This window comes from Rhineura floridana, chromosome 2 (genome assembly GCF_030035675.1).
Source record: "Rhineura floridana isolate rRhiFlo1 chromosome 2, rRhiFlo1.hap2, whole genome shotgun sequence".
Taxonomy (NCBI): domain Eukaryota; kingdom Metazoa; phylum Chordata; class Lepidosauria; order Squamata; family Rhineuridae; genus Rhineura; species Rhineura floridana.
Genome location: NC_084481.1, coordinates 69,589,743 through 69,604,529, shown reverse-complemented (window position 1 = coordinate 69,604,529; position 14,787 = coordinate 69,589,743). Strand labels below are relative to the sequence as shown.

The 14,787-nt window shown below is 42.9% G+C and overlaps 1 protein-coding gene and 1 non-coding gene across 3 annotated transcripts in view; one reads left to right on the top strand and one right to left on the bottom strand.

Moving 5' to 3' along the window:
- Positions 1-14,787, bottom strand: part of NXPH2 (neurexophilin 2) — a 79,345-nt gene that overhangs the window by 29,619 nt on the left and 34,939 nt on the right. The window lies entirely within an intron of this gene.
- Positions 1,212-1,282, top strand: TRNAA-UGC (transfer RNA alanine (anticodon UGC)). Its single transcript has one exon. It is a non-coding gene; the product is annotated as a tRNA-Ala (tRNA).

The window sequence follows — 14,787 nt, the reverse complement described above, 5'->3', positions numbered from 1 at the left end:
AATCTCATGTTGCCAAGCCAGCTATTCAGTTGGAGTTGCATCTTGTCGGATGGTAAGCAAATCTGGACTTGTTAAAGAAGCTTCCTGTGTGCATGTTTGGATCTTTATTTAAAACATTTATATCCCTCTCTTCCTCCAAGAGCACAAGGTAGCAAACAACAAAGATAAAACCATAAATTAACAATTTAAAATGTCTGTTACAACTTACCACTAAAACAGCAACACAAAATAAAATACAGCAGCAGTAAAAATATTTAAAAACAGATACTTTAAAACAAAACAAAACCACTGCAAAACACAAGGCAAACTCCTTTCTAAAAGGTTTTATCAACTTCTAAAAGGTCATTCATAAGGTGAGACCGGCTTCTTGTGGAATCCAAAGCCAAGGTACAGCCACCAAAAAGGCCTTATCCCTGGTTCCAACTAAACCTATTTCTAGGGGTGCTGTGCCACACAGGAGGGCCCCTGAAGAACTGAATACATGGACAAGAAGCTTATACGGGACTTAATTGGTCCTTCAGATATCCTGGTCCAAAATAATTCAGAGTTTCACTAGCACTTTTCATTGAATCCAGAAAAAAATGTGAAGCAAGTGCAGTTTCTACAACAAAGGCGTCACACAATCCCAACATGTGGACACTGTTAACAACCTGGCCACTGCATTCTGGACCATTTGTAGTTGCTAAGTACTCTTCAAATGCAGCCCTGTGTAGACTGCATTGCAATAATCCAGATGTAATATAGCTAAGACCATTCCAAAGGTCAAAGTTGAGACTTTGGGGTGATCGTGTACAGCTTGATGAAGATGTCAACCATGTGTGTGGCAGCTGTGAAAAAGGCAAATTCCATGCCAGGGATCATTAGGAAAGGGATTGAAAATAAAACAGCCAACATCATAATGCCATTATACAAATCTATGATGTGACCACACATGGAATACTGTTCTGGCCATGTCACCTGGAAAAAGAATACTGTACAGCAGGGGTTCCCAAACTGTAGTCTGTGGACTACCAGTGATCTGCAAAGTTCATTCAGGTTGTCTGTGGATTTATGGTTGAAGACAAGAGATGGCACATCTGTCAAATGAATGTTCATATTGATTTTTAATTGTATTTTTATTGCTTCTTTTATTTCTTGTATTTTATTGTATTACAATTTGAATTCTACAGAATAAAATAAATTTTATAAGAAATAAAAATCAATTTGGGGAAGGGCCATGGCTCAGTGGTAGAGCATCTGCCTTGCATGCAGAAGGTCCCAGGTTCAATCCCTGGCATCTCCAGGTAGGGATGGGAGAGACTCCTGCCTAAAAGCTTGGGGAGCTGCTGCCAGTCAGTGTAGACAATACTGAACTACATGGACCAATGTTCTGACACAGTACAGGCATACCCCGCTTAACGTCGCTTCACTTAACGTTGCCTCGCTATAATGTACATGCTCCATATGCCTGTATTTCTCCAGAAACACAGCTAGCAAACCACTTACAGGGTTAGGGTTAGGGTTAGGGAGAGGCGCAGCAGTGCAGCAGCAGAGGCTTTAGCACGTAGGGGTGGAAATAGACGTGATCACGCCACCGCAAATCAGCTGGGAGGCGCGATAGCGATCAGCTGAGAGGTGCAGCAGCGCAGCAGCAGAGGCTTTAGCGTGGGGCTTTGAGGCTCCGCGTGAAGGAGAGGGAAAAAAAGTTTTAAAAGGTAGTACTTCACTTTAAGGACATTTTCGGTTTACGTACTCGCTCTGGTCCCATTGAGTATGTTAATGCAAGGTATTACTATATAAGACAGTTTCCTATCTTCCAATAAAGGTTATACAGCCACGAGAGTGGCTGTTTACTATAGCCAGCATGGATTTTTCACATTCCGCAATGTTAAATTGAAAATACCCTCATGCCATTCTGAAGCTTCCCATAAGCTTAATTCAAAACAAAACCTTACAGAACTTATAGTCCTGAACTCAGAAACGCTTCCTTAACAACCCTCTCAATTTCTATGGTGATACACAAAACAGTCAGAGAGAATCGAGAGTTCAAAGTCTAAAAAGAGAGAGAGAAAACCCAGAACCCCTTTGGACGTTTTTCTGTCAGAGTTCTCATAATTTGTTGAAATTCATTAAAAATCAGCCTTGTTCACAGAGTACCTGTAATCCTATTACTGACCTTGCCCCATACTCTGACCTTCATCTTCTGCAGTTTATAAGTTTAAAAAATGCCTGGCTGATTTTTAATTAAATTAAGAAAGCTTACATTGAACTCAATGATAATGTCGGGCATGCTCAGTAAAAACCAACTGTCAGTGTTCTAAAAGCCAGACTCACAGCTGCTGGGCTTGCCTAATCAGGGGGCCACACCCACACCAGACCTTTATTAACTTGAGACAGGCATGGCTTCCCCCAAAGAATCCTGGGAAGTGTAGTTTGTGAAGGGTGCTGAGAGGAGACTCCTATTCCTCTGACAGCTTCAGCGGCCAGAATAGTTTAACAGTCAGTCGCTCTGACTGAAGCTCTGTGAGGGGGAACAGGGCGTCTCCTAGCAACTCTCAGCATCCTTCACTAACTACACTTCCCAGGATTCTTTGGGAGAAGCCATGACTGCCTAAAGTGAAATAAAGGCCTGGTGTGTATGTGGCCAGGGACAGGTTTGGTTTAAATTTGGGTGGGAGGCTACATGTGCCTGCTGTAGAATGAAAAGGTGGGGGAAAGGCTGAAAAGCAAAGATACTCTTCACTTTTCCTTTTGGAAAGGAAAGGGGCTTCCCCTCTGCGCAATGCCCACCCACCCAATCTCCTCCCCTCCCTTTTCTCCTCCCTCCCTGCCCTTCTCCCAGGTCAGTATCAATTATCCTAAACATGATTGCACAGAAATAAATCCAGCTGAACTCAAAAAGTATGCAAATGATCAAACCCACCCTCTCTTCTCCTCCCTCCTTCCACCTCCCTCCCCTTCCTTTCCCCCTCCCCCTCCCCCTTCCTTCCATGGTCAGTCTTAGGCTTGATTGCACGGGAGTAAATCCCACTTCTCAATAAGCATGCAAATGATCAAATCTGCCCTTCCCTCCTCCTTCCTCCCATCACCTCCCTTCCCTCCCCTTTGCTTTGTCCTCCCTTCCAATCCCCTCCTTCTGCTCACCTCTCCCCTCCCTTTCTCCTTCCCTGTCCTCTCCCCTACCCCTTCTCCTCCCCCATGGTCAGTTTTATCTATCCTAACCATGACTGCATGCTCAGAGGCACGTTAGCAAATTCTTCCAAGCTACACAGGAAGTGCAAGCGGAAAGAGCAACCCAAATTGTGTTTGCATTTTGACAAATTTGTAGGGCAGTACAGTATCTCAGAGAGGAGGTCAGGTTTCCTGCTCCTCTGGTGCATTCACTATAGCTGCCCAATTTCCTTGCTTTTTAAAGTTTGATAGAGATATCTGTGGGCTATAGGTACGTTTTTAAACCACAAGGTTTTTAGCCTATTAGTGAATAACAATTAAAAATCATTCAGCATCTAGCATTGCACCTTACAGTTGCAACAACAAGCAGATAAATCATGAACCTCCAAGACCCTCAGCAATTTTCAAGTGGTCTGTGGGGGGAAAGTTTGGGATCCTCTGTTGTAGAACTGTAAAGATTCAGAAAAGGGCCGTCAAAATAATGAAGAGGATGGCACACTCACTTATGAGGAAAAGTTACAAAATTTGGAGCTCTTTAGATTAGAGAAAAGGCAATTAGAGGCAACATTAAAATTATGCATGGTGTGGATAGAGAGTTTTTCTCCATCTCTCATAACACTAGAACTCAGGGACATCCAATGAAGCTGAACGTTGGAAGATTCAGCACAGACAAAAAAAAATTCTTCACACAGCACATATTTAAACTATGGAATTCACTTCCACAGGAGGTAGTGATGGCCACCAACTTGGATGGCTTTTAAACAAAGGATTAGACAAAATAACAAAAGATAAGGCTATCAGTGATTCTTGGCCAAGTTGGCTGTGTTCTACCTCTACTATCAAAGACAGCATGCCTCTAAATAGCAGTTGCTGGGTATTGCAGGTGGGGAGAGTGCTGTTGCATTCAGGTTCTGCTTGTGGGCTATCCATCCGTATGTGGTTGGCAACTCTGAGAGCAGAGTGGTGGACTACATGGGCCTTTGGTTTGATCTAGCAGGGCTCTTATGTTCTTACAGTTGAGCCCAGAAGGACCTCCAAACTATGAACTTCCATCTTTTCAAAGAACTGCTATCAGATCCAAAACTGGTTGATAAAGTAGACAGTAACAGAGAACATTTTCTCTTTGGGCCAAACAAAATGTGACAGGCAAGTCACACTAATTTATTCATCTGCCCCATTCACATATAAAGCAGGGGTGGGCTGGGTTTTTGTTTTTTTTTAATGAAAAAGAGTATTTGTGTGGGGAGTCAAATCTCTTGCCTTATTGTGCTCCATGTCTGAACATAGAAAGATAGGGGTCCAGGTCCAGCAACTGGTATTCAGGTGAATACTGCCTCTGACAGTGGAGGTAGAATATAGCCATCAGGGTTAGTAGCCATTGATAGTCTGATTCACTTCCAGACTAGGAAAGAATTGCTTGAAGTAATGGAGCACAGGCAGGGAAGAGGGGATGTCAGGCCTTGGCCACATTCAGAGTCAACTATGGGGTACAGGGCCAGTTTAGTTAAATCAGAAGGTGATCAGGATCCAAAGCAGAGAGGCAGATGACATGGTCTAAGATGAGCTGGTGGTTCTAGAGTAAGCGTACAATGAGGATCAAAGTGAGGAGAGGCAAGTGGAGTTAGTTTAGCTTAGGCTGCTGTTTAGACTGAGGAGCTGAACTGGAAGCCAGGGCTTTATAGGGCCTAGTTGGTCCAGATTGGTTTGTGAGCGTCAGCTTGAAAGTATTCAGAATGGTACTGAAGTCCAGAAGGCACCCTTGACCCATGGAGTTTACTCTGGGTGGTTTACTGGGAACCAGAGTTCTGGTGAAGCAGGTGGAAAAAATATAAAAGACTCTAGTTTAAGGCCACTTCTCCACTAGAACTTTACATCTCTCTTTACATGTGCATCTCATGTAAAAAAGTAAATAAATAAACCCACATTACCATCCTTGCTTTATCTGAGAACAAATACCTGAAAGATTGTCTTCTTATATACCCAGTCGATCACTGCGCTCTGCAGGTGAGGGCCTCCTGCAAATATCATCTTATCAGAAAGTCCATTCTGCACAACATAGGAAGTGGACCTTTAGTGTTTTGGCACCAACACTCTGGAATTCCCTCCTCTTAAATATTAGACAGGCGCCATCTCTGTTATCTTTTTGGCTCCTACTGAAGACCTTCCTCTTTCAACAAGCCTTTTAAGTAGAGACCTTATCTCAATCTATGTCTGTGTTGGAACTGCTTTCTAAGATGTCTTTAAAGCTGGTATTTTTTTAAAAAAAATGTTTTAATATGTTTTTTTAAATGTTTTGTTTTAATGTGTTTTAAAGTCTTTAGTTTTTAAGATGTTTTAGAGTGCTTTTCGTGTTTTTGTTTGCCACCCTAGGCTCCTTCTGGAAGGAAGGGCAGGATATAAATTAAAATAATAAATGATAAATGTGTGAATAAATACACATGGTTGTCTTAACATCTACTTTGATCCTAATTCACTCAACACTTCCAGTAATCTGAGACACCTCAACTATCATAATTAATGCCTTGATCATCTTATTTCAGTGGTCACTAACATATCTACCATGAATTCGCCAGATACATGATAGCCATAAACATCCAAAAGCAAATTTTCTTTACGTTTCCTACTTTGACTTTTGTTTGTCTGCATCTCACATTTTACATTTGGGAACAAGAGTTTAGAATTATTTAATTAAAGTAAAAGGTATACCTAATAGCGTTGGTAGACAGGAAGCTGAACAGATTTCAGAACATCTACTATTGTAGCACATATGAGATAATTAACAAAGAAAAATATTACAGTTATCTGCACCCCTTGGGAGTGTAACTAATGAACCTCTAACAGCTGCTCCTGAAAAATCAACAACACTATCACTATCAATTTTGAGACAAAGCACAGCTGACAGATGTTTGAAGTGATAAATCAGTCTACACAAGGATTAAAATAACAAGCCCCAGAAGACCTTCAAAAGACAAAGGTGTTGTACCAGACACCTTCTAGGTTCCCTGGATTCTGTCAGAATGCAGACCGCTTCTCGAATTGGTTTGCAAAGCACAAATGCTAGAGGGAGAGAAACTTAACAATCAGTGTACTTGAACAAAATCTGAATATACTCAGATCTAAGGTGGCAGAAACTTTTTGTTCTTTTTAAATAGAAAAACAGAGAAAGCCATGCTGAATAGAATTTCATTTCTGGAGCTATGGATATGTGACACAAGTGTACTTCATTTCACATATGCATTTTAATTAAGCCTGTTTTAAGCTGAGCACTTGCATTTAAAATGCAATGAATATTATTATTGAAACAAGGCACACAGTATGCTATTTCCCTTTCGTTGCAAAAGAATAAAAAAGGTCCAATCTCATAACTCATTGCTAAGATGATTGATGTGTTAAGAACCCATTCACTCCAATTCTCCCTGGAGGGAAATTGGTATTTTGGCCAAGGGTGGGGAGAGGAAGAGGAAGAAAGAAGTAGGTGGTGACACCTAGGCAATCCTTGGGGTCAGTTATGTCAATGACGATGTTGGATATGACCAGTAGGCTCACACTGCTAACACCATGCAGAGAGTTGTCTTTGCATTCTCCGTGACATCCCAGGGCAATCTAAAGGACAATCTTGCTCTACTGGGTACAACTTGGCCTGGCTTCAGCTGTTGTAGTTCTTGCTTGGGGGGGGGGCAGTATATTTACTAGGTGTAGATTTGCTTGATATTTGTACTGGTACTGATTATCAGACTCAAAACTATGCTACAGATATCTGTGTCATTCAAGTATATACAATTTCTGGTGCTTTGGCTTCCATTTTCTGCTTTGTCCCGCCCTTTTTTTTGTGCAAGCAGCCACAGAGCTCCTAGTTTGGATCAGGATCATGACATAAGAGGGAACATATCTCTTTGTAATAAGTTTTGTTGAGTGTTCTGTCTAGCTTGTTTATCTAGCTGTTCTTTTTGTTGTTGTTCACTACATGTAAGTACTTGTTTTATAAATAAAATTTAAAAATATTGGGAGCTTCAACGACAGACCTTTGGCCTTGTATAAATTAGTTAAGGCATCCCCCCAGTTTTCTAATCTTTCTTTTATTTAAAATGTATTTGTTAAAGTATTTATATATTGTCCCCTTACATAAAATATCAAGGTGATACACAACGTAAGATACTGTAAAACAATAAGCTGTAACTGCAACAACCTCCCCTTCTCAGAAATTAATTGGCATCACTCAGGGTCAACTAGAAGTGACATTGATACTTAAATACAGACTTGACTATGTTGCTATTACCATGTTTCTTTTTAACTCTTTATAAGTCTCACTTGTATCCAAATTTTCCTCTGCTGTGATGACCATGGAGAATGTCCTACAGCATGTCCACTTTCCAACTTCTATGGTGAAGACTGCATTTTTGTTTCTCATAGTTTGTCACCTGTTCATATCATTTAAAGATTTCTCATGTGCAAGCCGTCTTATCATCCATCACACCAAAAACCCTGTATGGTTCAAAGTTTTAAAATAAAATACTGAGCCTTTATCCAGATATGAATAAACAATGTACTGTTATCCAGAATGTTCTAGCACTAAATTACCAATTTCAGTACATATCTTAAGAAGAGAAATATGTATATGAGAATATAAGATGAGCCTGTTGGATCAGGCCAGTGGCCTATCTAGTCTAGCATCACAGTGGCCAACCAGATGCCTATAGGATGTCTACAAGCAGGACCTCTCTCCTCCTGTGGTTTCCAGCAACTGGTATTCAGAAGCATACTGCTTCCAACTGTGAAGGCTGTGCATATAGCTATGAGTCGGACTAGAACAATGTGAGAAGGGAAAAGTCTCAGAGATATAAGGAGAATGTGGATAGCAACTAACTTTAATAAATTGACTGTTTTTCATAGAATATGATTGTGCCCAAAGAGAAATGATGTGCACAGCATATTGCAACTGAACCATCAACAATGGTCTCTGACACCAACAGAAACTCCAAATGAACAAAATGATTCCCAGTCCCAGACAGGGCCTCAAGCAGCATCACTCAATGATTACACTTTTGAAGAATGGACAGAATATATTTTCACCAATCCAGTTAGGAGAAGCTTCTTCATCTACAAAATGATGTTATTCCTCTAGTCTCAGGACAACATCCCATTTACCAATACAACAGCCATGCTGCAGTTACAACAAAGACTAGCTAATACTAAGTCTTTTCAGTTGAGCCATTTATTAAGAATACAAAATTATTTATGCTGATTATAATATGGCTTTTTTATCCGAGAGGTTTAAAGAGGTTAAATAATGAATGGGGGTGATATAGGGCTGAAGAATGCAAAATATTATGCACACTATTATCCTCCATTATTTTCGTAAACACTGCAGCTTCATTTCCATTGCAAATGAAAAGGAAATTTGGGGATAGGGCACTTTGCCAGAAGAAACATCTAGCAGAGGAATTATTCCACCCAAGCAGATGATTTATTCCATGCATACATCAAAAGCTGTAACAGACACTTCTACACTGACCTCTACAACCAACTTTATGAAGCACTGATTAAATCAGGGGAACCTGCAGTCCTCCAGATGCTGTTGGATTCCAATATCCATCAGTCCCAGCCAGCATGGCCAATGGTCAGGGAAGATGGAAGTTGTGGTCCAATACTACATCTGGAACACTACTCACAGTACCCTTACTTATGGCTATTTCTGTCATGATCACCACAATCACCAGTGTGAGAGCTCAGGGAAGGGTTGATCATAGACAGATTATAATTAGAGAACTGTGTGTTTCCTGAAGTTGCAGCAGAAGCTGAACTATGCTGAGTGTATGGAAGTAACTGACAAGCCTGGCTACTATCAAAAGCACTCATAAAGCAACAGGTATCAATGGGCAGCGATACCTGTGCAGCAATGGTAATTCTGTGTAGGATTGGAATGAAGACATATAATGGTGGATATCAACAGTAGTTGCATCTTGCCTGAACATATCAGGATGGTATCTGTTAGAGAGCAGCTGGTATAGCACAGTGGGGAGGACAGCCTGGCTGGGAGTCCAGAGTCTGTGAGTTCAAATCCCCGCTTGTGTCTCCTGGGTGTAAAGGGCCAGCTAAAGTTCACCCCCACAGTGAGTGGCTCAGGGGTTACGTGCCCTGCCACCTGTGCAGCTGTGGGCAAGCTGCATAGTCCCAAGGAGCCCAGTTGCCCCCCAGCTGGCAATTGTGGACAAAGACAGGGCTGGCTTGTGCAGCTGTGGCAAGCTGAGCAGGTCCTAGCCAGCTGGGAAGGACTAGCCTCAGAGGGAGGCAATAGTAAACCCCCTCTGAATACCGCTTACCATGAAAACTCTATTCATAAGGTAGCCATAAGTCAGGATCAACTTGAAGGCAGTCCATTTCCATTTTTTTTATCTATTAGAGACTTGCTTTTGTACAAAGAAGCACAATGTATGCAGATGAAGAAAGTTCATCCAAAGTGAATTTGAACTGGGCTCATACACACCAATTACAACAGTAAGTCAACAGTAATGTTGACATCATCATTCTTATCTAGTTCCTTTTGAAAGGGAACATGGAACCACAGCCTTTCCAACTATAGAAAGACAGCAACAGGAAAAGCAGTTGTCAATTTTTGTCATTTGGATGTTAAAACATTTTTGTAATGTATATCTGACTTTTATCAGTGCTGTACTTGCAAACTGATCATGCATACAAAATGCCAAACCAGTTAGAGAAGCACATGTTCCCACTTTGGTTTACACAAGTTATGCTGGAAGCTTGTCATCTGATTAAAAACAAAGTTTTTATATTTTGTACAATATCACTAGTGAGCTTCTCAGTTTCCATGACGAAACAAGTTAGAAAGCACAAATTCTGATTTACAAGCAAGTGCAAATTCAGGTGTAAGAAAGACCAAATGCCTCATATATAATACATATTAGTTAAAAGCAAAATACAGTTCAATCCTATTGAAATTTACTCACTTCAGGAGCATACTTCCAGAGATAAAGAGCTTCCCTACAGCCAAAGCAACAACAAGTGTGCAGGTAAGGTGAGGGGATTTGGAGACAAACAGGTGGGTGAGTTGGACCGAGGGTTTGAGTTCTTATGGCCAAAGGTCCCAAAGTAAAATTTTGTTTTGAAAGCCAGCCTTTTGAGAAAAAGATTGAGGAGAGAAGGAATAAATCAACACACATCTTATGAAAATGCCAAATCCAGATTTGACTATGATTTTTTCTAGTCCAGTAATGCCAGAGGCGTAGTGGTTAAAGTGTTGGACTACAACCTTGGGAGACCAGGGTTCGAATCCCCACATAGCCATGAAGCTCCCTGGGTGACCTTGGGCCAGTCACTGCCTCTCAGCCTCAGAGGAAGGCAATGGTAAACGCCCTCTGAATTCCGCTTACCATGAAAACCCTGTTCATAGGGTTGCCATAAGTCGGGATCAACTAGAAGGCAGTCTATTTCCATTTTTTCAACTTTCTAAATCTTAGAATAGGCTCAGCAAACAACACTGCAGAGCCAAAATAGAAACTTTTTTTGTTATTTTCAAAATTGTATGCACCTGTTGGTGCTTTTATGTATCTGTGTTTTAAACCACTTCCAGATTTCGCTACAATCAAGCAGTAGATTCATTAAAAAAGGGGGGGGGGACTTTGCAGTTTAAGAACATAAAGTCACAGATATTTCTATCAAACTTTGAGAAATTGGGCAGCTGCAGTGAACACACCAGGGAGGGAGGGAAGACCTGACCTACAAATTTGTAAAAAAGCAGACACAATTTGGCTTGGTCTTTCACAGTCCAATCCACTTCCTATGCAGCTTGGAAGAATTAGGAAACGTGTGCCATATGTGAATGCTTCACATACATGTATTTTGCAAACTGCTATTGGTCAAGGTTTTCTGAAACTTGTACACTTTGCAACATATACTGTATGTGACAGTCCATGTTTCTCTAATGGGTGAAAATGGCTGCCTGTATGTTAAAGCATTAGTTATTGAAAGCAGTAGAACGGCAGCAGGGGTAGTGGTGCATTTTCAACTTAACATGGTGGAATGTGAAAAATCCATGCTGGTTATAGTATACAGCCACGACAATGGCTGCATAACACATTTTATTAAATCAAATCAAATATATAATTAAAATGTTTGTTAGTATATACTGGATAAGCTCATTCCTAGATAATCACTTGACTAATGTTTCTAAGCTGAGGACGAATAGATAATGGTTAAGGTAGGATACACTCAACAAGTGGGGAGTGGAAGTCAAAGATCTGCATTTCGGCTATATATTACTAAGGCATCTCTCCAAGGGTGATATCTGCCTTGGAGAAATAAATAGCTTACATGGGTTTGATGGCAACAAATTAACTCTATAGTAACTCCCAGTGGTGGATATCTTTACTCAGATCCCGCAACAGTCAGTGTAAAAGGGGACAAGCTACTTCAAGATATCAGATCATGTTATGGGCATACCTCTGAACCCCCAAATGTGTGTATACCCACTAGAGGCCCCAAAATGCACCCTGAGAGCATAGCAGGATCTTTTGCTTGAATTAAAACCCATATGTCACTCTTATGTGTCCATGAATCCACCCCAAATCCAAGAATGCACACAAAAAGGTAAAATAAAGGTTGGTTTATTAAAAGAGGAAACAGGCAAAAATATGGCATTTCAATTACAGTAATTATTATTATTATTATTTATTTAATTTATTAGTCGCCCATCTGGCTGGCTGTCCAGCCACTCTGGGCAACGTACAAAATAAAAACATACAAATACATTAAAACATTAAAAAACTCAACAATAATAATAAAACCTAACCCACCCCAAAAGCCTGCCTGAAGAGCCAGGTCTTCAAGGCCTGGCGGAAGCTCATCATAGAGGGGGCATGGCGGAGATCACTTGGGAGGGAATTCCACGAAGTGGGGGCCACAATTGAAAAAGCCCTCTCCCTAGTCCTCACCAGTCTAGCTGTTTTAACTGGTGGGATAGAGAGAAGGCCTTTTGAGGCTGATCTTGTTGAGCGGCATCCCTGATGATGTTGGAGGCGCTCCTTCAGATAGACTGGGCCGAAACCGTATAGGGTTTTAAAGGTCAAGAACCAACACCTTGAATTGGGCCCAGAAAACAACCAGTAACCAGTGCAACTCCTTCAGCACTGGAGTGATGTGATCTCGCCGGCGGCTGCCTTTAATCAGGCGAGCCGCCGCATTCTGTACCAGTTGCAGCTTCCACACCATTTTCAAGGGTAACCCCACGTAGAGCGCATTACAGTAGTCTAGGTGAGAGGAGACCAGGGCATGTACCACAGATGGGAGCAGATAGTTGGGAAGGTAGGGATGCAGCCTCCGTATCAGATGGAGTTGATACAGCGCCGCCTGGCTCACAGCCGAGACCTGAGCCTCCATGGACAGCTGGGAGTCAAGAATGACCCCCAGGCTGCGGACCTGGTCTTTCAGGGGCAACTGTATCCCATTGAGCCTCAGGTCAACATCCCCCAACCTTCCCTTGTCTCCCACAAACAGTACCTCTGTTTTGTCAGGGTTCAGCTTCAGCTTATTCCTTCCCATCCAGCCACTCACCGACTCCAGGCACTTGGATAGGCTTTCTACAGCCAACCTCGGTGAAGATCTGAATGAGAGATAGAGCTGCGTGTCATCAGCATACAGGTGACACTGCAGTCCAAATCTTCTAATGATAGCCCCCAGCGGCTTTATATAGATGTTTAACAGCATCGGGGAGAGGATGGAGCCCTGTGGCACCCCACAAGTGAGAGGCCACGGATCCGAAACCTCATCCCCCAATGCCACTCTGGTACCTACCAGAGAGGAAGAAATGGAACCACTGCAATACAGTGCCCCCTATGCCTAACCCCTTCAGGCGGTCCAGAAGGATACCATGGTCAACAGTATCAAAAGCCGCTGAGAGATCCAGGAGGACAAGGAAGGTGCATTCGCCCCTATCCAACGCCCTCCTCATACCATCCACCAAGGCGACCAAGGCCATTTCAGTCCCATGTCCAGGCCTGAAGCCTGATTGAAATGGATCCAGATAATCCGCTTCCTCCAAATGCACCTGCAACTGCTTCGCCACCACCCGCTCAACCGCCTTGCCCAGGAATGGCAGATTTGAGACTGGGCGAAAGTTGTTCAGATCTTGGGGATCCAAGGAGGGCTTCTTTAGAATTGGTTTTATTACTGCCTCCTTGAAAGCTGATGGCATTACTCCCTCTTCCAGGGACGTATTTACCACCATCTTGATCCTGTCGCCCAATCTGTCCTTGCAGCTCATAATGAGCCACGACGGGCAAGGGTCGAGTAAGCAAGTGGATGGCTTTTAAGGTTGAAAACACCTTGTCCACTTCATCAGAAGGAAGAATTTGGAACCGATCCCACACCACCGAAGCACCACTGGCCGCCTCTGGCTCGCTCACTGTGTCCACAGCGCATGGAATAGCACTCTTAATACAATTGATTTTCTCCATAAAGTGCTTTGCAAACTCATCACAAGAGGCCTTAGCATGTTCCATCGGTTCCGGGGCAACTGGACCGACCAGGCTCCGGACCACTTGGAACAGCCTCCTGGGACAGCACTCTTCGGACGCAATAGAGGCAGCATAAAAATCCTTTTTTGCTGCCCTCATCGCCACATGGTAGGCTGCCACAGCTGCTCTAACCCATGTCCGATCATCGTCAGAGCGAGATTTCTGCCACTGGCGCTGTAGCCGTTTCACCTCCCGCCTCAGAGTTTGCAACTGTGGAGTATACCACGGTGCCGTCTGAGCTCTATTCAGGGGGAGAGGGCGTTTCAGAGCCACCTGGTCTAATGTCCCGGTGATTGCAGCATTCCACCCCTCCACCACTGTCTCAACCGAGTGCCCGTGTGCATGCTCCAAAGAATCCCCAAGTGCATTTAGGAATCCATCTAGATCCATCAGATGTCTGGGGCGGACCATCCTAATGGGTCCTCCACCCCCACGGAGGGTTTGTGGCACCAAGAAGTCCACCCTCACCAAGTAGTGATCTGAACATGATGACGGTGATGGATGGATGTACCCCCAATTTTCAGATCACTCCCCTCCTCTCCCGAGATTAACACAAGGTCGAGTGCATGACCAGCTACATGGGTGGCCCCGTTGGAATAAGGTGCAGCTCCCAGGAAGCCATGGTTTCCATGAAGTCCCAAGGCGCCCCTGTGAGGATGGCCTCCAAGTGTACATTAAAGTCTCCCAATGCTAACAAGTTTGGGGACTGCGCACGCACATCCGAGACCACCTCCAGTACCTCGGCCAGGGAGTCTGTCGTGCAGCGGGGTGGACGGTACAAGAGCAGAATCCCTAGACTGCCCTTTGGGCCCAACCTCCAGTACATGCAGTCAACAACCTTGGTCTCACGGAGAGGAGGCCTGGTGAGAACCAGGGACCTTCGGTAAATAACCGCCACTCCCCCTCCCCGACTACCGACCCTCAGCTGCTGTGCATACAAGAAGCTTTACAAGGCTTGTTTTATTGTTTTATATTATTATTTGTATTATTTTAAATTGTTTTTAGATTTTTAAGTGCCTTTTAAGGTTTTAAAGTTGTGCATTGTTTAATTGTATTTTAATTGTATGTTTTTCTGTTTTTAACCTACATGTAGTTTTATTTGTAAGCC